Source organism: Lithobates pipiens, unplaced genomic scaffold, assembly GCF_037356315.1.
Source record: "Lithobates pipiens isolate NorthernLeopardFrog02 unplaced genomic scaffold, aLitPip1_a1.2 Scaffold_28, whole genome shotgun sequence".
NCBI classification, from domain to species: domain Eukaryota; kingdom Metazoa; phylum Chordata; class Amphibia; order Anura; family Ranidae; genus Lithobates; species Lithobates pipiens.
The window spans coordinates 11,364,226-11,388,278 of record NW_027507789.1 but is presented as its reverse complement, the minus strand read 5'-3'; the positions used below and the strand labels follow the sequence as shown (position 1 = coordinate 11,388,278).

The 24,053-nt window shown below is 42.8% G+C and overlaps 1 long non-coding RNA gene across 1 annotated transcript in view; it reads left to right on the top strand.

Annotated features, from left to right (window-relative positions):
• The window catches only part of LOC143935068 (uncharacterized), a 152,067-nt gene extending 128,226 nt beyond the window's left edge, over positions 1-23,841 (top strand). Inside the window, exon 3 of the long non-coding RNA XR_013263455.1 lies at positions 23,710-23,841. This is a non-coding gene — a long non-coding RNA (uncharacterized LOC143935068). The remainder of the gene's footprint in view (positions 1-23,709) is intronic.
• Positions 23,842-24,053: the final 212 nt, after the last annotated feature.

Below are 24,053 nucleotides of genomic sequence, written 5' to 3'. Positions count from 1 at the left end.
TGTGATATAGTCACGAAATTTAATATAATAAAAAAGATTGCACTTACATCAAGTAGAAAAAACTTTGCTTTGTAAAACAAACAAATTCGCCGGCCGGCTTAGTAACACTGCCCGTCGCTTCCGGGTCCAGCGTAGATCGCGGTGACGTCAGTACGTCGCTCCTCCCTACGCCGTTTCGTTATAGGTAACGTCTTCCAGGGGCATGAGAGTATCTGGCTCACCATCGGTGTTCCAATTCATCCCATAGGTGTTCAGTAGGGTTGAGGTCAGTTAGTTGGAATACCGATGGTGAACCAGGTCTTCCTCGTCCAACTAACTGACCTCAACCCTACTGGACACCTATGGGATGAATTGGAACACTGATGGTGAGCCAGGTCTTCTCATCCTGCCACCTATGGGATGAATTGGATCCCATAGTTGGCAGGATGAGAAGATCTGGCTCACAATCGATATTCCAATTCATCCCAAAGGTGTTCAGTAGGGTTGAGATCAGGTAGTAGGATGAGAAGATCTGGCTCACCATTGGTGTTCCAATTCATCCCATAGGTGTTCAGTAGGGTTGAGGTCAGTTAGTTGGACGAGAAGACCTGGTTCACCATCAGTATTCCAACGAACTGACCTCAACCCTACTGGACACCTATGGGATGAATTGGAACACCGATGGTGAGCCAGATCTTCTCATCCTGCTACCTGATCTCAACCCTACTGAACACCTTTGGGATGAATCCCAGATCTTCTCGTCCAATTCATCCCATAGTTGGCAGGATGAGAAGACCTGGCTCACCATAGGTGTTCCAATTCATCCCATAGGTGTCCAGTAGGGTTGAGGTCAGTTATTTGGATGAGAAGACCTGGCTCACCATCGGTGTTCCAATTCATGCCAAAGTTGTTCAGTAGGGTTGAGATCAGGTAGCAGGATGAGAAGACCTGGCTCGCCATTGGTGTTCCAATTCCTCCCAAAGGTGTTTAGTTGATTTGAGGTCAGATAGTTGGATGAGATGACCTGTCTCACCATAGGTATTCCAATTCACCCCAAAAGGTGTTCAGAAGGGTTGAGGTCAGTTAGTTGGACGAGAAGACCTGGCTCACCATCGCTATTCCAATTCATCCCATAGGTGTCCAGTAAAGTTGAGGTCAGTTAGTTGGATGAGAAGACTGGCTCACCATCTGTGTTCCAATTCATACCAAAGGTGTTCAGTAGGGTTAGGGTCGGGGCTTTGTGCAGGACACTCCCGTTCCTCTGCACCAAACTGGGGCACAGTCTTGCTGGAACAGAAAAGGGTCTTCCGCTGTTATCACAAGGAAGGAAGAGCACAATTGTTTAAACTGTCTTTATATGATGGAGTATTAACAAGACCCTTCACTGGGGACATCTGAACTCCATATATATTTGGCCATATAGAGTGTATATTCATGGGTTGATCTAGTGAGCTACAGGTGTGCATTGGGCAGGGACATGGATAAAGGCCAAGAAATAATAGGAAAATGCCAAGGAGGGATAAAGGCTAAATCCACAGTCACGGGATCATATCCAGCCAGAATCCTTACAAGTGAGATTACTAATTAGAAGGAAACAGAGGTCAAAGACCCCATCACAATTTTCTTACAACTAGCAAACCACACACACCCTTTGGGCAAATGCTGATAATTGCCCGACTTCCACTTAGGAATTCGTATTGGCCATAAGGATCTGGCAGCAAGAGCGACGTAACCTGCAAACATCTAAAAACATTAGCAGGAGTCTCCCGAAATGTTCAACGTTTTTTTTTTTCTTTTTTTTTTCCTCGTTCCATCTCACTCTAGAACATCTCACATCTGTAAGAGATTTGTCATTAGAAAAAAAAAAACCTTCCCAGCAGACAGCGAGGGTTAACTCTGTGCATGAAATTGGCCCCCCAGGTCATCTCCCAGCTCCCATCCATCAAAGCAGCTGTTACATTAGCAATCATCTTGCAGCAGCAGCAGAGGTGTCACCATGAGCTGGGCGGCTGTGTCTGAAGGGAAGGGAGGCCGCTCTTCTCCTCCGTAGGGTAGGCTGGGAACGTGCGCCTCGATGGAGACAAGACCAAAGTTTTGTTTTTTTGTTGTTAGCGACTAGCGATGTTGGTTTACAGCAATATTGGAGTCATGTTGTGTAAGGCGCCCCCCCCCCCCCACCCTCCCAGAGGCGCTTACATGAGCAAGGTAGGGGCAAAAAACGGGCAACTTTATGCACGGCCAACCTTCATAACTGTCACTGAACACCTGCACTGCGCTGCCTGGCGCACCCCCGGTAACCAGCTGCAGGAACAGGCATGAAGAGGACATCCCCCGTACCCCTCTGAGGGGTGGAACTTCCAACATTGGGGCCCCTCGGGGCAATTCTTTTTGTAGCAGCCGGCAGCGTCAACTGTGACAATCCGTGTCATTAATCTCAACATGAAGTATGTCTAAATCAAGGACGGGCAGCAGGAGAGGTGCCAGCGGAGTCGGCGCCCTACGAGGGAGCAGAGCAATGGAGACGTTTTAGTAGCAATAATAATATAAACATAGGAGAAGCCCTAAAAAAAATAATTAAAATATGGTGGTTAGTCTCTAACTTGTCTGAACAATCTGTTAAAAGCGCAGATGTTCGGGAAAGTTAAAAAAGGGACAGATTTCAGGAGGGAGAAAAAAAAACGGTAATGTATATACCGTAGCTCACAAAAGTAAGTACACCCCTCACATTTTTGTAAATATTTTCTTCTTTTCTTTTCATGTGACAACACTGAAGAAATGACACTTTGCTACGATGTAAAGTAGTGAGTGTACAGCTTGTATAACAGTGTAAAATTTGCTGTCTCCCAGTATGGACGCACCGGCGCCGCCCCTTCTCTCCTGCCACCCCCTCTATCACCAATAGATAGGTTCATGCATTGGATGGATCTAGCTATGGCCGCCTCTGCCACCCCCTATTCAGGCGTCCGGCCCCTTTTCAGGAACAGGGCGTCTGAATTACAGCGGCTGGGGGGGAGGTCTTGAAGTACCTGATAAGAGCCATAGGCTCTAATAGGCGTCAAAAAAGGGTGAACTGTGAGCGCCATGCTGGTTCGCAGGTCACTCAGCTGTGTTAGAAAAGCGAATAAATATCTGCATTCCTAGCGCTAAACCGCCTCTCCGCCAATCAGGTGCTTGGATCCGTTACCCATCATTTGGTTGGCTGAAACGACAGGCACTGTGATTGGACACCTATCAGGCATTTAATCGTAGCAGAGGACGGGAGAAGACATCAAGGAGCATCGAGGAGCTGTCCCATCGCCACTGAGACAGGGTAAGTACAGGCGGCGGGTGGGGGGCACACTGGCAGCATTTGATGGGGCACAGCGAGGCTGCATTTGATGGGGCACAGCGAGGCTGCATTTGATGGGACACAGCGAGGCTGCATTTGATGGGGCACAGCGAGGCTGCATTTGATGGGGCACAGCGAGGCTGCATTTGATGGGGCACAGCGAGGCTGCATTTGATGGGGCACAGCGAGGCTGCATTTGATGGGGCACAGCGAGGCTGCATTTGATGTCACAGTGGCGGCATTTGATGGGACATAGCAAGGCTGCATTCGATGCTGTACAGTGGCTGCATTTGATAGGACACACCTTTGGGATAAATTAGAGCCAGGCCTTCTCATCCAACATCAGCGCCTAAGCGCAGGCCTTCTCATCCAACATCATTGCCTGACCCCACAAATGCTCTTCTGGAAGAATGATCAAACATTCCCATAGACACACTCCTAAACATTGTGCACGGCCTTCCAAGAAGAGTTGAAGCTGTTATAGCTGCAAAGGGCAGGGCCAACCCAATATTGAACCCTACAGACTAAGACTGGGATGCCATTAAAGTTCATGTGTATATATATCATAATAAATGATATTATAATAAATCATAATAAAATAGTAATAAAAAAAATTGTAATTTATGATAAAATAAATAATAAAAATGTGAATAATAATAAAAATGTATAATAAAATAGTAAATATTGTTAAAATAACAATAATGAAATATTAAAATAATGGTAATAGCTAATTATATTTAATATCAAAGTAAATATTATTTGATAATCAAATATGAAATAATATTATAGTATAACAATAGTCATAATATTAATAATGAAAAATATAAAATGCAGCGCTAAAAGAAGAAAAATAATTATAATAATAGTTTAATTTTATTTCACAATCCACTAAATTGTTGATGCTAGCTGCTGATTTATTATTTGTTCACATTTATTAGTAGCGCAACTTTTTTCCACATACATAATATGAATAATGTCAATTATAATATAATAATAAACAATAATAAAATTGTCTAATAATAATAAAAATTATGTTCTAATAAAACAATACAAATAATATCAAAAGTAAATATTAAAATAAAATGTAAAATTATGAAATGAAGAATATTAATAATAAAATAGTATAATAATATAGTAAAATAATAATAATAAAATAAAAATGGCATAAGAATAATATAGTAAATTATATTATAATACAATAAAAAGCATACAATAATAATAATAAAATGAATAATAAAATAGTAATAATAAATTATATTTTATAATAAGACAAAATGATGAATGTTGTTGCATACAATTACTATCTAACCCCAATACAAACATCATTAAATCCTAACTTCCCTTTTTTTGTAGAACTACAAAACCCAGCCGACCTAGAAGGAGAATCTCTGGGATTTGTGGCTGCTTTAGACCCACCGGGGTAATTTCATTCTGTAGCGGAAGTTCATAGGGCAATAAAGCTACAGGGCTGAGACATAGAAGTAGATGCTTCTTGGTGCACAGAGGGGGATCAGGGGGATCAGAGGGGGATCAGAGGGGGATCTGTGACTAGAGAGGATCCTGAGATGTGACCTCGGCTCTTCTCTACTGGAAACTTCACTTCAGTTTAACAGCCTCTCTAATGCCCCCACCCCCTCCCCCTCCTACCCTAGGGCCCCATATTACATGTGTGGGCTGCTATGGCTTCTGTTACACCACTGACCCAGTTAATGAACAAAATACTTTCTACTTGCTGAAAGGCGTTGTCCACCTTAAAGAAATAAAAATGCACTTTTTTTTATTCTTGCAAAAAATAAAAGTGTATTTTTTTTTGTCCACAGGAGCCTGCAAAGCATTGCCCCCAGGATCAGTGGATGGCGGGCACAGTGCCAGGCTCCTGCAGACTCTTCCTCCATGGAGGTACAGTCCTGTAGTTAATGAGCTGGAGGAAGGGTCAATGGACTGTGAGCACAATCACCACCCGTCTGTCTGCCACGGTGCTGTAAAAAGTCCTTGTAGAAATTAAAGGGTGCTCGTGTTTTTCTTTCACCCTTCCTTCATGTCTAGGGTTTACCTCCTTATCTCCAAGCCAAACCCGAACACTTTAGCGGCGGATAGATAGAAAGTGGGGGGAAGGGGGTGGTAAATATGTAATTTACTAGCCCCTTCCTTTCCCGAATGAACACAGTGAGTGATCGGTACCAATCACTCCCCTGTCCAATCATCACTGATGCATAGTGAACTATTTACTATGCTTCAGTTTGTGAAAGCAGGAAGCCTCAGAGTGTTTCCTACTCATTCAGCTGTGCAGCTCAGACTGCAAGGAAAGGGACTTATAAATCAATGTCCTCAGTCACTTTTGGCCGGGGGGTCCTGTCAGGTAGGCTGTATGGGGGCTCCCCCGTGGTTTCTAACAGCAGCCCTGATGCTGGACTACAGTACATGGATGTGAAATCTGGGCAATTCTATTTATCTGCTTTGTGGTGCAGATTTCCACTCCTCAATCAGATTCATTTCCCAACAACCGGAAAAACAAGAGTTTCACTTCATGCAAATTAGTTTTTAATTCCGCAGAACGAGGGATTACTCTTCCCATTTACGCAACGCTTGCCGTTTACCCCGGGGGAATTCTGAAAAAGCAGCGAGCCGGCCTTGCCAAGGATACCTATGTGAGTGGGATACGTTCAACGGCGCCCGATTTCTGCTAGAAACGATCATTAGTGAGCAGAGGATCCTCAATGGCCAGACCAAGATTAGCGCCGTTGGGCAACAATCGCGCCGATTTACCTTCCATATAATTTTTGCTGACCAGGCCTTTTTTCTGACATTCTTTGTTACAAATCTGTATTTTTTACTAGAAAATTACCCCCATACATTATATATAAATAAATTTTATTTAAATACATTTAAAACTTTTAATACTCTTTAAACAAAGTGTCATTTTATTCTCTAGTGTCTCTGCAAAAAAATAAAATAAAAATTATATATATATATATAATTTTTTTTTTTTTTTTTATGTATTTGAAAAAAATACACTTTAATGAATATATTATATATTCATTAAAGTGTATTTTTTCAAATACATAAAAAAAAAAAAAATTATATATATATAAATATTTTTTTTTTTTTGCAGAGACACTAGAGAATAAAATGGCAAATGAAAAGTATTAAAGGTTTAAAAGTTTTAAATGTATTTAATGTATTTAAAATGTCATAATATATAAATGTATTTGAAAAAAAATATATACACTTTAATGAATAAAAAAAAAAAAAAAAAAAAGAACAAACATAATAAATACCCCATTTTTTTTTTTTTGGTAAAATATGAAAGATGAGGTTACGCCGAGTAAATAGATACCCAACATGTCTCGCTTTAAAATTGCACATGCTCATGGAATGGCGACAAACTACGGTACTTCAAAATCTCCCTAGGCAATGCTTTAAAAGCATTTACAGGTTATATGTTTAGAGTTACAGAGGAGGTCTAGTGCTAGAATTATTGCTCTAACGTTCGTGGCAATATCTCACATGTGTGGTTTGAATGTGCATGCGCACATTTTTTTTATTATTTATTAAATTTTTAGTTTTTCCACTGTCCCTTAAATTTTTTTTTTATTTTTTTTTTATCACTTTTATTCCTATTACAAGGAATGTAAACATCCCTTGTAATAGAAATAAGGATGACAGGTCCTCTTTAAGGAGAAATCTGGGGTCAGAAAAGACCCCAAATCTCTTCTTTTCCTGAAGGTTGGGTTCACATTGATGCGATGCCAGATGTCGCATGCGATTCGCACCACACTGCTGTGCAGATCACATGCGATGTCTGTCCGATGTGAATTTTGTCTGGCTGAATTTGCATCGCATTCGAACCAAACTCGCACAGGACCCCCTTTGTTTTTTGTCCGCACCAGAATTGGAGCTCATGGGTGTTCACAACCATGCGCTCCAACTCCTGTCAGAATTGAGAGTACGCACTGCGATATGGAAACAGATCTGGCGGGGGGTGTCATTAACTTTGTATTGACAACCGCAGCGGTTCGCACAGGGCAGGGTGGACTGCCTGCGAGTCAGGTGCGATGCGGGAACCCGCACTGCATTCGCAGGGTTTCCCGCATCGCACCAATGTGAGCCGAGCCTTAAAAGCAAAATCATTTTTTGATCTTTTGCTTTAAAAAAAAAAATTCCAGCCTGGACTGGAAGCGACGTCATGACGTCATTCTGGTCCTCCAAGGCCATAGAGTTGATCGCCTATGGGAGCAGCCGGCAGCATTGCTGGATGGCTTTTTGGGTGAACCGGCAGAAACTGTAAGCCCGAGAAACACCAGCAAAAACGTTCCATCGGCTCATGAGAAAGACAGCCGCCTGCAGAACAAAAACAGTACTGGGGTTATGTCCGATATCTTCAGCCATAATCACAATAAACAACTTGCAGACCGCAATGTATATATAATAAATTTTTTTATATATATATATATATATATATATATATATATTTTTTTTTTTTTTTAAGAAAATACACTTTAATGAAAAAAAATATATATAATAATAATATATATATATATATATATATATATATATATATATATATATATATATATATATATATATATATATATATATATATATACACACACACACACACACTTTTTTTTGTTTAGTTTTTTGCAGAGACACTAAAGAATAAAAGGACACTTAGTTTAAAAATTATTAAAAGTTATATATTAAAGTTATATATTGCGGTAAGCTAAAGGTTAATAAATCCCTGGCTCAGATTTCTTGTTGCAAAAAAAAGTTTACATTGTAGACATGTGCAATTAGTTATATTCCAAATTAATATTTTTTATATATTATTTTCGATATATTCATTAAATATCCGAATTAACAAAAAAATTAAAAATAAATAATATTTGGAAACTCAAATATTCGAAATTCCGAAAAATAAGAATGAAAATCCGAAAATTCTAAAGAACGAAAATCCGAGAATCTTAAATAATAACAAACTAATAACAACTTATCGATTACTAAACTACTAAATAATAAGTATTTGAATTTGCTTTCAAATTTAGCTGTTCGTGAACCTAACAAATACAAATTTATCCGAAGTCGGATTAAACAAACTCATTTACACATAACCCCCCCCCCCCCCCCAGTCTCCAGCCAAGGCTGAGGACGACCTGTGAGAGCTTTGTGTGTATATGAGTTCATTTAATCCATTTATTGTCTCTTGCTGTACAATTGTAGGCGCCCTCACCTTATTTTTAGTAGAAATTACTCACCAACATAGTCTCTAGGTTTCCTCTGTGGTCGCACCGCAACCTGAGACATAGGACGTGTAAGGAGGGAGGAGCTGGGCCAGCATAGACAGTAAGGCACTCCCAGAAGAGGAGAGGGCTAGGATGTGCAAGGAGGAAGGAGCTGGGCCAGCACAGACAGTAATTCAAAAGACAAGAGGGCTAGGATGTGTAAGGTGGGAGCTGGGCCAGCACAGACAGTAAGACACTACCAGAAGAGGAGAGGGCTATGGCGTGGAAGGAAGGAAGGAAGGAAGGAAGAGCTGGGCCAGCACAGACACTAAGACACTCCCACAAGAGGAGAGGGCTAGGATGTGGAGGGAAGAGCTGGGCCAGCAGAGACAGTAAGACACTCCCAGAAGAGGAGAGGGCTAGGATGTGTAAGGCAGGATGAGCTGGGCCAGCACAGACAGTAATTCAAAAGACAAGAGGGCTAGGATGTGTAAGGCGGGAGGAGCTGGGCCAGCACAGACAGTAATTCGAAAGACAAGCACAGACAACAATTAAAAACTCCCAGAAAAGAAAAATGCTGCATTTACATTACTTAATTTTTTTTTTCATGCTTTTACCTGCCGATATTTGAAGTTGGTGACAGGGTCCCCAAGTCTGACCCTTGGTAGTGTGACCTGTAATTACAGAGGAGACGAGGGAAATCGAAACAATCTTGGACACACTTCATTGACGATGACGGATATTTTGTCGCCTTCACACTCTACAAAACATGGAGGGCGGCTGCCTCTATAGCGGCAGACGCAGAGCAGCCAACAGTGCGACTGCCGGGGGCACACACCGCACAGGACGATGCGTCATGATGTCATCGCGGTGACTCTGAGGGTGAAGGAGGCTTCTGGCGCCTATTTATAGACGATCGTTATGCAATCAGTAGAAATCTCGTCACTCCCACACCTTGGGGAATTTCTGTTCACCACTGAAAGTCGTAAAAAACGCCCCGACACATGTAGGCAGAGGATGTGTGGGGTAAACTGGCAAAGAAGAGCAGGAATGGAAGCAAAAGGAAAAAGGTGACACCTTAAAGCCCAACTACGGGTACAATATAAAAAAAAAAAAAAAAAATGCCCTAACAGTGGTGCCCCCCAAACTGCAAGGGTTAACTTTTTTCAGTCTAGGGGTGTAGGGATAAGAAGTCATACTTTCCTCACTCCAGTGGTGGATCTACCAGGGTCACAAAGGTCGCATTTGCAACCGTGCCCTTGCATTCTGCAGTGGGCCCCAAGGTGACAGGCAGGGGGGCCCCACTGCAGAATAAGGGATCAGTTCACAACGCCGCAACCCCCAACTTGTTTGCAATTTCCTTGAGACTTTTTGTGATTTCACATTGCAGTCTATGGCACGCACCCACCAAAATTGCAGAAAAGTAAAAAGGAGGCCTGCGATAGGAGTAAAGGGCTTTGGGAATCAGTGGGAAGGGCCCCAGGACCAATGGAAAAGGCCCCCTTGGTGGTCAGGGCCCCACCCTCCCCCGTCATGGTTTCTTGCACAAGAGCCCGGGAGGTACTAGTTACGCCTTTGCCTTACTCCTTGCTCCTCTAGGCTCCCTCCCAGTAACGTGAATGCTCGCGTTACTCCTCTCTAAAAGGTGCATCAGGCCGTAGTTGCACCCCTGCCTCCTCTGTGCACATTACAGCAGCCCTTCTCAACCTTTTTACCCCAGGGGAACCCTTAAAATAATTTTCAGGTCTCGGGGGAACCCCTGATAAAAACACATTCATTGGGGGTCAATGGGAACAATGCCCCTTACTTTGGTGGTCAGAAGAATGCCCTTTTATTTTACAGCGGTGGTAAGAATGGCCCTCTTGCAGAGAGCTATAAAGATTATTGGTGTCCTACCGCTGGCACCGCAGAGTGGCATTGGCTCAGAAGTATGCAGGCACCATCAAAACAGGAGGTAAAAATCGGCCAAAGCTCAATGAACCCCTAGCCACCTCTGGAGGAACCCTAGTCGAGAATGGCTGGATTGCAGGGTCAATAGCCCCCTGCATTGTATGTGATGATGCGGAGGGACCACCCCACAGGAGAGCAATGAAGGAGTCCAGAGTAAAGTGTAACGCAAGGAAGAGATTTTCAGCCCCCTCAAGATCTAACATACATGTAACCCTTGTGATGCGGGGAGAACCCAAGTTGAGCTTTGCGTTTTTGATTACCAAAAGGGCATTCATGGCTCTGAAATGGTTGGATTAATGGCATCCAATAACGTGCTACAATTGTGCAAATCTGTTCAGAACATTTAGGTCATTTTAATGGAGGTCGTGGAATCAGATAGTAATGGGTACGGCCAGTTACATAGTTACATGTATTTTTTTTTTTTCTCCTCCAAAGTTTTGGAGCTTTGAGCTAGAAAATGCTCAGGTGTTCTTGCATCCTTAGTGGGACAGGCAGGACCGTCTTTAATATTGATTGGACCCTGGGCAAAACTTATCTTCCCCCCCCCCCCCCATGCACTTTCGCTCTCCACCTGCTCTGAGACATACAATAAATAGCAGCTAGACTCAAAATAAGTTTACTGAATCAGATCAGGCAGCTATTGTGATTGGTTGCCAGAGGTTACAGTGTATCATTACCGCTCACTGACTGGTTGCTAGAGGTTACAGCACACATTATGGCTCACTGATTAGTTGCTAAAGGTTACAGCACATGATTTCTGCTTGTTGATTGGTTGCTAGAGATTACTGTGGATATGATCTCACGGGGGCATGATATACATATCAATGCCGCTGGCTGCCCCTATTTACATATGAATGCCGGTAATTTACATGTAAACACAGGGTCTGAAGGTGGGTCATCTTTACACAACAATAAGACAGAGCTGGGCAGCATTAGTAGCAGCACTTCACTGAGATAGTTTCATAGTTAGTAAGGTTGAATAAAGACACCAGTCCATCCAGTTCAACCTGAGTGAGTGTCTACCCCTATTAGGGTTGCCACCTGTCCAGGATTCACCCAGACAGTTCGGGTTTAGAATCATGTGTCCAGGTTTCAGACTGCCTTAAACCCGAACACATTATTTAGACTGGGCTATGGCTTCCCAGCAGGGTTGCTGCATGCAGTTGTCTAAGCTGAGAGTGTCAGGGTTCTCAGGTAACCCCTTACATCAGAGTTCCCCTTTACACCAGAGGTCACAGTGTTTCCTTTTACATCAGAGTCCTCTCCATACATCAGAGTTCTCTGTGTTACCCCTTAAATCATGGTTCCCAGAGCATCCCTTACTCCCCAGAGTTCTCCCTTACATCAGAGTCTGCAGAGTCGCCCTTATAGTGAAAGGGAACTCTGAGAGTCCAGATGTAAAAGGGGGCCCTTGTTATTGACTCCATATGATTAGAAATGTTATTTAATAGCAAAATATATGTATAAAAACAAATTGCTGTGCGCCGCTAAAGTGTTCGGGTTTGACTTGAAGAAAGGGTGGCAACCCTAACCCCTATCCCTGTACATTGCACACTCACATTGGTCCCTACACTCAAGGAGCCCACAATCCAAGGTCCCCATTCATATACTAGGGCCAATTTTGGACATAAGCCAATTAACCTACCTGCATGTCTTTGGAGTGTGGAAGGAAACCGGAGTACCCGGAGGAAACCCACGCAGGCACAAGGAGTACATGCAAACTCCAGGCAGGTAGTGTCGTGGTTGTGATTCGAACCAGCGACCCTTTTTACTGCTAGGTGAGAGTGCTAACCACTACACCATTGTGCCGCCCTAGATATCGGAACACGGCACAGGACTAAAACCTCAAGGGACGAAGGAATTTAAACCAGGATAGTTGGCAAGTATGAAGCAGCTGCTTTGGGCCCCACAACAATGACAGGGCCCAGGGCAGCTGCCCCTTTTGCCCTGCCTTAAAAACGGCCCTGGGGACAGCTAAGGAGAAAAGCTGAAGGTGCGAGATTAGTTTTGAAAGCTGGACAGCGCCTCGAAAATCGGGGACAGTTGGGCACTAGGCAAAAACATGCGATGTGACGTCCAATTTTATTGCATCCATGTGCTCAGCAGGTGTCCATCCTAATCATTTTGAAACGTTGGCTAGTACCATGGAACGTACCAGACAAGTTCAACCACTTTACACCAGCTTTGGTCTACATAAAAACAAAACATCCTAATGTTCAAAGCAGCCAACCTCCAACACGTTCGTGAATTTTGCAGTATTGATAGAAAAATGTTGGGTTCAACCCTTTGGTCTTTGTTGCCATCCAAAGCTTGGCTGAAAAATGCTCCTCAGCTTTTGTTTCATTATGTGACCGAATAGAGGAGACCCAGGTAGGGGGGGGGGGGCTCGTCTGGAGAGTCAACCCCCATAATTATCAGCTCGTCAGATACGGCGTGCACCGCCAAGGAGGTGGTCCTGCTCTCTGCGACCCATTACTCACCGCTCTCAGCCATACCTGGGAAGTGAGTCAGCCTGCACCTAGGGGCTAAGCTCGCGGCACCTGTCCCAGACGAGGCTGGCTATTAACAGATTACTGACTTACAGTGTTTGGGGAAGGCGCATTAGACAGACAGCTGGGCAGGAAAAGAGCCAGCGTCCTGTTTTCATGTACACACCGAGGTACAAGGTCACCGCTGCCTTTCCCACACACCGGGAACGACACATCTGGATGCAAACGCGCTGCCCTACCTCCAACACCGACTTTACCTCAGCTGACAGCGATGGGCTTGCTTAAAGCAGAAGCACATTTACTAATAGCACACCGCCAAAAAAAATGTGACTCTAGCCAAAATTTATTTTTTGTTTTTACTAAAAATAGGTGCACTATCACTTTAAAGTGCTTTATATGATTCTGTATAAAATCAACCACAATTCTTATTTTTGAGGCAAAGGAGGACAGAAGCTCATAGTGTAGCAAATTAAAAACACTTAAAATTTATTAAGATGTTGCACTGACATGAAAAACGGGTATACTCGTGTTTAGAAGAGCAAATATGGCACTGCCGAAACTTCCTCTGGCGTGCGCGATGACATCACAAGCCTAAACTCTGCCCAACGTGTTTCTACTCTACAGTCAGTCATAGGCATTGTTTTTGTTCGGATTTGGATAGGGTAGGAAAAGGTAAAACAAAAATAATCACATCAAACTGGTGTTTTTCTTAAAGAGGAAGTAAACCCTGATGAGTTTACTTCCTCTTTTTTTCCCTGCAAAGGCAAAGCATAATGGACTACTGTGCATCGCATCGCATAGTAGCCCATTATGTGTCACTTACCTGACACAGGAGCCAGCGAAGTCGCGCTGTCCCCTGTAGTCCGCCGCATCCATCTTGCTGGTGGCGTCTCGCAGCTCCGCCGCTGTCATTCGGCGAAGCCGCGATGACATCACTCCCGCGAATGCTCACGGGAGTCGACAAATGCGGCAGCTCCATTCTTGGAACTGCCGCGTTCAGTGCGCCTGCGCGCCGCTGTCTACGGCGCATGCGCCGTAGACCGGTGCCCGTTTTCGGGCAAATATCTCCTAAACCATATAGGTTTAGGAGATATTGCTTGGACCTACAGGTAAGCCTTAATCTAGGCTTACCTGTAGGTCAAAGTGGTTTGTAAGGGTTTACAACCACTTTAAAAGCATGTGGCCATCTCACCACTTCTTTATGGCCCTCAACCTGTTAAATATAAATAAATCTAAACCCCAAAATGTCATATATTGCAGCTTACCAGTCCTTAGATGTGTTGGCTTCATTAGATCCCCCCCCCCCCCCTCTTTTGTATACAGAAGTCAGCTTGAGCTGCAGGTGGGATTTCCCATGGCACAACTGACATACACAAAGGGGTGGGGATGCTTGTGACATCATTGACCTTACATGGACACACTAGGTCAATGCCACCAACCTCATTGACCTAATATGACCATGTGGTACAAGGCGTGGTAATGCTTGTGACATCATTGACCTTATATGGGCTCACTGGGTCAATGCCATGGTCATTGACCTAATATGTGTGGCATAAGGGGTGGAGATGCTTGTGCCATCACTGACTTTATATGGGCACATTACATCATTGCCACCAACATCATTGACCTGATACGACTATGTGGCGCAAGGGGCGGTAATACTTGTGACATCATTGACCTTACATGGGCACAATAGGTCAATGCCACCAACCTCATTGACCATGTGGCACAAGGGGGGGGGGGGCTTGTGACATTATTGACCTTACATGGGTACATTAAGTCAATGCCACCAACGTCATTGTCTTAATATGACCATGTGGCACAAGGGAGAGGATGCTTATGACATCATTGACCTTACATGGACACACTAGGTCAACACCACCATCATTGGCCTAATATGACTATGTGGCACAAGGGGCGGGGATGCTTGTGACATCACTGACCTTATATGGGCACATTAGATCAACGCCACCAACCTCATTGACCTAATATTACTATGTGGCAAAAGGGGCAGTAATGCTTGTGACATCAATTAACCTTACATGAGCACACTAGGTCAATTCCACCAACCTCATTGACCTAATATGACTATGTGGCACAAGGGGCGGTAATTCTTGTGACATTGTTGACCTTACATGGGCACACTAGGTCAATGCCACCAACCTCATTGACCTAATGAGCACACTAGGTCAATGCCACCAACATCATTGACCTAATATGACTATGTGGCACAAGGGGCGGTAATGCTTGTGACATGGTTGACCTTACATGGGCACACTAGGTCAATGCCACCAACCTCATTGACCTAATGAGCACACTAGGTCAAGGTCACCAACATCATTGACCTAATATGACTATGTGGCACAAGGGGCGGTAATGCTTGTGACATGGTTGACCTTACATGGGCACACTAGGTCAATGCCACCAACCTCATTGACCCAATAAGCACACTAGGTCAATGCCACCAACCTCATTGACCATGTTGCACAAGGCGGGAGGCCTGTGACATTATTGACCTTACATGGGCATATTAGGTCAATGCCACCGTTATTGACTTAATATGAGCATGTGGTACAAGGGGCAAGGAAGCTTATGACATCATTGACCTTACATGGGCACATTTGGTCAACGCCATCAATGTCATTGACCTAATATGACAATGTGGCACATGGGGTGGGGATGCTTGTGACATCACTGACCTTATATGGGCACATTAGTTCTATGGCACCACATTATTGACATAATATGACAATGTGGCCTATTTGGTCAATCATGTCATGTCCTGAGCATCCCCCCCCCCTTCTTTATGTATACATGTAGCTCCCATCCACATCATTGACCTAGCAGTCACAGCTTGTCTTCCCGGTTCAGACCAAAACCAAACTCATCCCGATATCTGATCTAGAGTGACAACCCTTAGACCTTATACTGTATTGGTAAACCAGAAACAAGACAGGACTGCAGAAATTACTGAAAACAAATGAGACACCACTACAACCACTGCTGGGATATTCCAAACAGCTCCAAAACCCGGTACTCAGAACCTTGCACAGCAATAAAAGCCTTAAAAGGAACATTTCCAATGCATTTCAGTCCACTTAGGCCTTAGCCATGACCAAGGCCTGAATGGCCAAAATGCTTTGGAAATTTTTATGGCAATATTCACCATGTAATTTAGTAGGTATGATCCTCAGACATAGCATCCCATGCCTGGGGTTGAACCCTCTGACGGTCTTTTTTTTATTTATTTTTCTATCTGTGTTTACATTTTCCTTCACTTCCTGTCCTGTACACACACCAAGAAGTAAGAGGAAATCTCTTCAAAGAGCCCCCTTAGCGGCACCATTAACAAATATGTTGAATATTAATATGTTTTTGGGTTTAGATACACTTTACACTGCAGGCCAATCTCAGTCTGCAGCGGAAATTGCAGTCATTATAACTGATCAAAAAGTAACAAAATCTGGAGTAATAATACAGGCAAAATAAAAAGGAATAATAAAAGATGACAAAGTAAAGAGTTAAATGCCTGCACACAGATGGCCGCAGGTTGCACAAGTGTTTGTGTTTCATGTATCTCAGAGAATTTACCTTCCTGTATTTGGATAAACTGAGATTAATTGCTTCTGTAATAAAGGTGGAGAGGGGGGGGGGGGGGGGCGGTGACGCACCTCGCAATCGTTACCTTTCTCTGTGCAAACAAACTAAGCTCCCTGCTCTGAGAATGCCGGAAATCAGACAAATTTCACTTCCGACTGACCAGATGCAGCCAAGACTTCTCCAGGAATGACCCCCGCAGATAGAAGAGGTTCATCGGACATTAGACTGAATTCACAAAGCTTCCACACAAGGAGAGGGGACTTTATTTTAGTCATGCGGCTGTGAATTTCCAATCCCGGTAGATAGAGCGGTTAATTTTTTTTTTCTTTTTTTATTATGTTACTGGTGTCTTTTTCAACTCTAGCACATTAACTATGTAATATTTGGTAAAATACAGATTTATCCTAAGGTGTTGGCTTCCATAACCACGTCTCCTCTACAGCAATTTTTTTTCTTGCACTTGCAAAAATTCTGCATTTTTCGGCTACAAAATGACTTAACCTCCTCTTTCTCTCCCCCCCCCCCCCCCCCCCCCCCCCCAGAAAATTTTCTGAAAGCAGAGGCCCTGTAGAATAAAATATATATATTTTTTTAATTTGCACAACTGTTTATCAAATGCATATTTTTTTTTTAAAGCAAAAAATATAATAAAATAAATTTTAGTGCAAACAAACAAAATGTAATGCCCAATTTTTGGTTGTGTCAAGTAAACAGATACCAACATACCAAGCCTTAAAATTATGTGTGCCTATATTATTGCAAAAAATAAATAAAAATATAAATAAACACGGCATCCAAAATTCTCCATGGGTGAGAAAAGATATATGAAGAAAATTAAAGTCTAAATCTAAAGGGACTCTCATTTTCTTCATATCATGCTTTTCATGGATTACAATGATCTTTTGAATGGTTCTTGAGGGTCATAGACCATTGTGATGCCCACCAGTGTGGCCAACTGAACAGTGCGAGGGAGGAACTCAAGGCATGAAGGGTTTCTTAGGTACAGCAGATAATATTTGACCTGTGGCTGGGTCCCCAACATCACTGCACCTTCAGAACCTTGTTTAATCAGCTCCTCTAGAACCCTGTACCATGTTTGGATATAATCCACATTATTACTATCCATGCACTTTGCTCCTGATCTTCGGATATGAACTGCGTAGATCTGTCTCATCAAGAACATCCAACCATTGCAGCATAGGCGCCATAACATCCAAATCAATGGATTATACTGAATTGTCCTATGCAGGACCATCCGTCCAGTATTACCAAATCATGTTCATATATAATATATATATACACACATCCATTATATATAAGAGAGAGAGAGAGAGAGAGAGAGAGAGAGAGAGAGAGAGAGAGAGAGAGAGAGAGAGAGAGAGAGAGAGAGGAGAGAGAGGGAGAGGGAGAGAGAGGAGAGAGAGGGAGAGAGAGGGAGAGAGAGGGAGAGAGAGGGAGAGAGAGAGAGAGAGAGAGAGAGAGAGAGAGAGAGAGAGAGAGAGAGAGAGAGAGAGAGAGAGAGAGAGAGAGAGAGAGAGAGAGAGAGAGAGAGAGAGAGAGAGAGAGGAGAGAGAGAGAGAGAGAGAGAGAGAGAGAGAGAGAGAGAGAGAGAGAGAATATATATATATGAAAAATGTCATTATATATATAAATTAGGGCTGCAATTAACGATTATTTTCAAAATCGTTTAGTTGGCCGATTATTGTTAGATTAATCGGTTAATAACCTTAAAAAAAAAAGTGTGGTGTCTAATTGGTTAATATGTAACGTTTTAAAAATGGCAATTTATTATTAAATATCTCTATGCAGTGGTAAAATAAATAACCAACTATATGGTTAGGGAGCAAAATATCTAATTCACTCTGAGAATAACAGACAGAAGAGATATACTGTATATATTAGAGGAGAGATATAATGTATATACTATTAGAGGGGATATACTGTATATACTATTAGAAGAGATACTGTATATACACTATTATAGGCTATATACTGTACGTACTGTTAGAGGAGAGATATAATGTATATACTATTAGAGGGGATATACTGTATATACTATTAGAGAGATATACTGTATATATTTAGAGATGTACTGTATATACTATTATAGGCTATATACTGTATATACTATTAGAGGACATATACCGTATATACTATTAGAGGACATATACCGTATACACTATTAGAGGGAGAGATATACTATTAAAGGGTCAATCTGGTAATAATCATCAGACTCATCAACTTTAACCCCATTTTGTTACTGGCCGATTAATCAATTATGAAAATATTAATCGATTAATTTCATAATCGATTAGTTGACGATTAATCGATTAGTTGTTTCAGCCCTAATATAAACACACATATATATATATATATATAAAAATAAACATTGTTGCCACTGTGATCCTATAATACATTGTTGCCACAGATATGCCCACAATATGATATACATATAATAGATATATTATATACGGTATATATATATATTTATATATACACATACATACATACATACATACACACACATACATATATATGTGTGTGTGTGTGTTATATATCATATTGTGGGCATATCTATGGCAACAATGTATTATAGGATGATGGTGGCAACAATGTAAGCTTCTAGTTTCCCAGCTGTTGGTAGTTACTAGTTATTCCGGAGAGTGACAACATAATCAGTTTTGCAATTTCATCTTTCATGGTGTAAATAAGAGTTACAACATAAAATCTTAGCCTCGGTATAGTAACGTGTTTCGGTTATGGTGGAATCTGAATTGCCGTGTTGGTGATTTCTACGCACACACTTCAAGTACAATTTTTAGCCAAGAGTCGCGGTCTCCTGGCAACCTGTAGGAAGCACTTTAATTTCCCTGTTTACTCGCCCTTCTTCCCCTTTTGTGTACACTGACAGGTTAAATGCTGGCCTCTTTCTTCTTTCCAAAGCATCCTACTACGTTCTAGGCCGAATGAAGGCACACACATCCAACGTTGTAGGCTCAATTGATCAAGTCAGCCATTCTCCACCAGGCTTTAGGGTTCCTCCAGAGCATGTTGGGGGTTCCTTGAATGGCGGTTGATCAACCTCTCATTTGGTGATGCCTGCATAGCTCTGGGGTCAATGCTATTTGGCAGAATCAGTGGGCATGGCACCAGTTTTCTCTTTAGCTCTCTGTATGGTGGCATTCTGACCTTTACTATAAAGGGCGGCATTCTCAAGCATGGCTCGGTGAAATTTTCCACAGGTTATTAGGGGTTCATGGGGTGGTCGATTGTCCTCCCATCTGATGACGCCTGCATCGTTTTGGGGCCAACACTACTTGGCAGAGACAATGGCGAGGCACCACTCACTGTATGTTGGCATTCTAACCACTATTGTAAGGGGCTTTCTTCCAGCGGACCTCCATATCATTGGCAGGGGTTTCCAGAGATCTTAAAATTAACTGTATGGGTTCCTCTGGGGTAAAAAAAAAGTTGGCTGGACCAAGCTAGGAACGAATTATTTTCCCATATCCACTTGCAATGAGAGTTAAAAATACCAGCCACAAAGCCCTATGGCAAACAAATAGCATTGCGAGTCCAAAATCTTTATTTGTTCAATTAGTTACAACAAAAAGAACAAAGGACAACCAACACATTTCAGGGGCCACAGACTCCACCAGCAGCAGCGCTGGGAAGCCACAAGAGGATCGCTGTCAGCAGTAAGGCAGTACAACCGCCCCTCCTGGGCCCCCTTTTTGAACTGATGGGGCCCAGGCCCGGTTCAGGAGTACTGGCTGTACTGCCTTAGCAGCAGCTCAGGTCATACTTCATAATTCATAATTCACAGGTAACTGCAATGCGTTTTGGGAAAATGCCCCCCCCCCCCCTTTTCATAAAGGTTAAAGTGGTGGATAGGCTTGGACTAGTGCTGTGATGTGATACATTGTGATGCTGTGATGGATAACCAGTCTGATCCAGCCTCATTATAGGCATCTAAATTGCACCACATTACTAGTCCAAGCCTATCCAACACTTCAGCCCTGATAAAGAGGTGAGGAATTCCCCAGAAACATGTTGGCCTTACCCATCACCTGTGTACTGTTACCTTCAATGAACTCCTTCAATAAACCCTCAAATGTGACAAAACTTTATACTGGACATGCCTCTATACCCCTCCAAAGGTTTGACCTATACAAGGACTAGAGAGGGCATTGTAACTTCGGTGGGTGAGTACCCTTCACATGAAAGATTCTGCATGTAGGGTATGTAAGATTCTGAATGTAGGGTATATAAGATTCTGCATGTAGGGTATATAAGATTCTGAATGTAGGGTATTTAAGATTCTGCATGCAGGGTATATAAGATTCTGCATGCAGGGTATTTAAGATTCTGCATGCAGGGTATTTAAGATTCTGCATGCAGGGTATTTAAGATTCTGCATGCAGGGTATTTAAGATTCTGCATGCAGGGTATTTAAGATTCTGCATGCAGGGTATTTAAGATTCTGCATGCAGGGTATTTAAGATTCTGCATGCAGGGTATATAAGATTCTGCATGCAGGGTATTTAAGATTCTGCATGCAGGGTATTTAAGATTCTGCATGCAGGGTATATAAGATTCTGCATGCAGGGTATTTAAGATTCTGCATGCAGGGTATATAAGATTCTGAATGTAGGGTATATAAGATTCTGAATGTAGGATATATAAGATTCTGAATGTAGGGTATATAAGATTCTGAATGTAGGGTATATAAGATTCTGAATGTAGGGTATATAAGATTCTGAATGTAGGGTATATAAGATTCTGAATGTAGGGTATATAAGATTCTGCATGTAGGGTATATAAGATTCTGCATGTAGGGTATATAAGATTCTGCATGTAGGGTATAGAAATAAAAGCCAATTGCAATAGAATTTCTAACCCGTCCGATCCACCCTCCCATGCGCCAAGCGTCTCTTGAACCCATCATCTCCGGTCTATGAATACCTAAAAACTTCTCACGGCCTCGTTATTTCATTACTCTAACAGCTTGTCCTCTCTCCTGATGATTTTTTTTTCCAGCACCTCTAATGGATGCGTTTTTTTCTAAAAGTGATAATTATTTTACACGGGGGAGTCGCAGATAAAAATGCAGACATCTGCAGCGCGAAGCGTACTCCAGATAATGGGGCGCACGGTCTATAGCTGGAGGTGTGAAGCACACTCTTCACACCCTAACGCATACAACCCTGCGCTATGATCTGATGCTTTGAAGTCCGGATCTAATGATACCAGGAGGTGAGGATAGTCTCACGGGGCAATTTTACTAACATGGCATTCAGATGCAAATGTGCACTGGTGCCTAGAAGTGTGCTTCGCCAGTCTTGTCCTCATGTTGCCCAAAAGTGTCAAGTGTCTATATATACAAATATATTGAGGTCATGGTATAGTATAGCTAGCAGCAATTGGTCACATTTATGTAGATCAGATCAGTGGTATCCAAACTGTGACCTGGGGGCCAGATGTGACCCTTTGTTTGCCTTTATCTGGCCCTCGGGACATTATTCTTCCACCGATACCAACCATGGGGCACCATTCCTTCGACTGACACAGATGGTGGGGCACTATTCCTTCTACTGACCCCAACGATGGGGCACTATTCCTTCAACTGACCCCCAACGATGGGGCACCATTCCTTCAACTGACACAGATGATGGGGCACTGTTCCTCCCACTGACACCAATGATGGGGCACTTTTCCTTCCAGTGACACCAACGATGGGGTACTAGTCCTCCCACTGATACCAATGATGGGGCACTGTTCCTCCACTGACACAGACGATGGGGCACTATTCCTTCTACTGACGCCAACAATGGGGCACTATTCCTTCTACTGACACCAACAATGGGGCACTATTCCTTCTACTGACACCAACAATGGGGCACTATTCCTTCTACTGACACCAACAATGGGGCACTATTCCTTCTACTGACACCAACAATGGGGCACTATTCCTCCCACTGACACCAACAATGGGGCACTATTCCTCCCACTGACACCAATGACGGGGTACTATTCCGCTCACTGGCACCAATGTTGGGCACTATTCCTTCCTCTGACAGACAATGGGGCACTATTCCTTCCACTGACACCAATGATAGGGCACTATTCCTTCCACTGACGTAGACGATGGGGCACTATTCCTTCCAATGACACGTATGATGGGGCACCATTCCTTCCAATGACACGTATGATGGGACACCATTCCTTCCACTGACACCAATGATAGGGCACTATTCCTCCCACTGACGTAGACGATGGGGCACTATTCCTTCCAATGACACGTATGATGGGGCACCATTCCTTCCAATGACACGTATGATGGGACACCATTCCTTCCACTGACACCAATGATGGGGCACTATTCCTAACACTTATATGGATTATAGGGCCATAATTCCTTCTACCGTCACAGACGAAGGTGGAACAAAGACTATGGAAATGTAGGTCATGAGCATAATATCCAACTAAGATTCAGCTTTAGTAGATTCTACTGGCGTTGACTTCCATTTAAGCCAATGAATGAAAAAACAAAAGTGCAATGGGTCTTGTTCAATTAAAGGGTTAGTTCCCCTTTACCGAAAAAACTGCCCATACAGGTAAGGAGTGCCTGTAGATAAAAACAAAGCCAGGCTTCAGGAGGGATGTACATGGTATACATCTATAGCCAAAGCGACAATTCGTTTTTGTCTGGACGCATCCCTTACCTGCATAGGCAGTTTTTTGGTAAAGTTCAACCAACCCTTTAAGCTTTGGCAATGGAAGCTAGAAGCCAATTGGTTTCCATGGACAGCTGCTCCAGTCATAGTAAATTCCCTCAGTGGGCCCTTACTCTCAGTATTAACAGGACCTCCTTGTTCATTCCAACTTTATCCATCAAGTTCATCTACTTTATAGAGATTGTAGGACACCACCATCATTTGGCAAATATTTTATGAACTGCGTCTTTGTTTCATTTTATTAGTCCTCATCAGTCTTGGTCTATTCTAGCCGTTTTCTCAACCACTCAATGCTTTTTGGCTTTCAAAGACACGAATGGTCATGAAATGTATAAAACAATGCCACCAAAAACATCTCCTATAGCCGTGGCTTCACATCAATCTCTTATCTCTTTCTTTTCCAGGTGTCCAAGGCTGAAATACGGACTCTACGACCTATGACCAGTCACAGCGCAGATAATCAAGCCTTTGTTTTGGAGGGTCAGACGGACCCTGAATGCCTCGTATGTGAAAGGAATTAAGCAAAAAGAAAGAAATTCAGTATTATGAATGGTTTACCCAACAAAATGTGGGCAGATCGATGGTCCCAAAGAAAATGGCAGCAAGGATTCTTTTCACTTTCTAATCCTTTCTGGACTGGTAGCACGGCAGACAACATTCGTCCCATCTTGGATAACCAAAATCTCCATCAACCATTTAGAAGGCTTTATGGATTAAAGTTATATAATCAGCACGTTCTCATTGACCT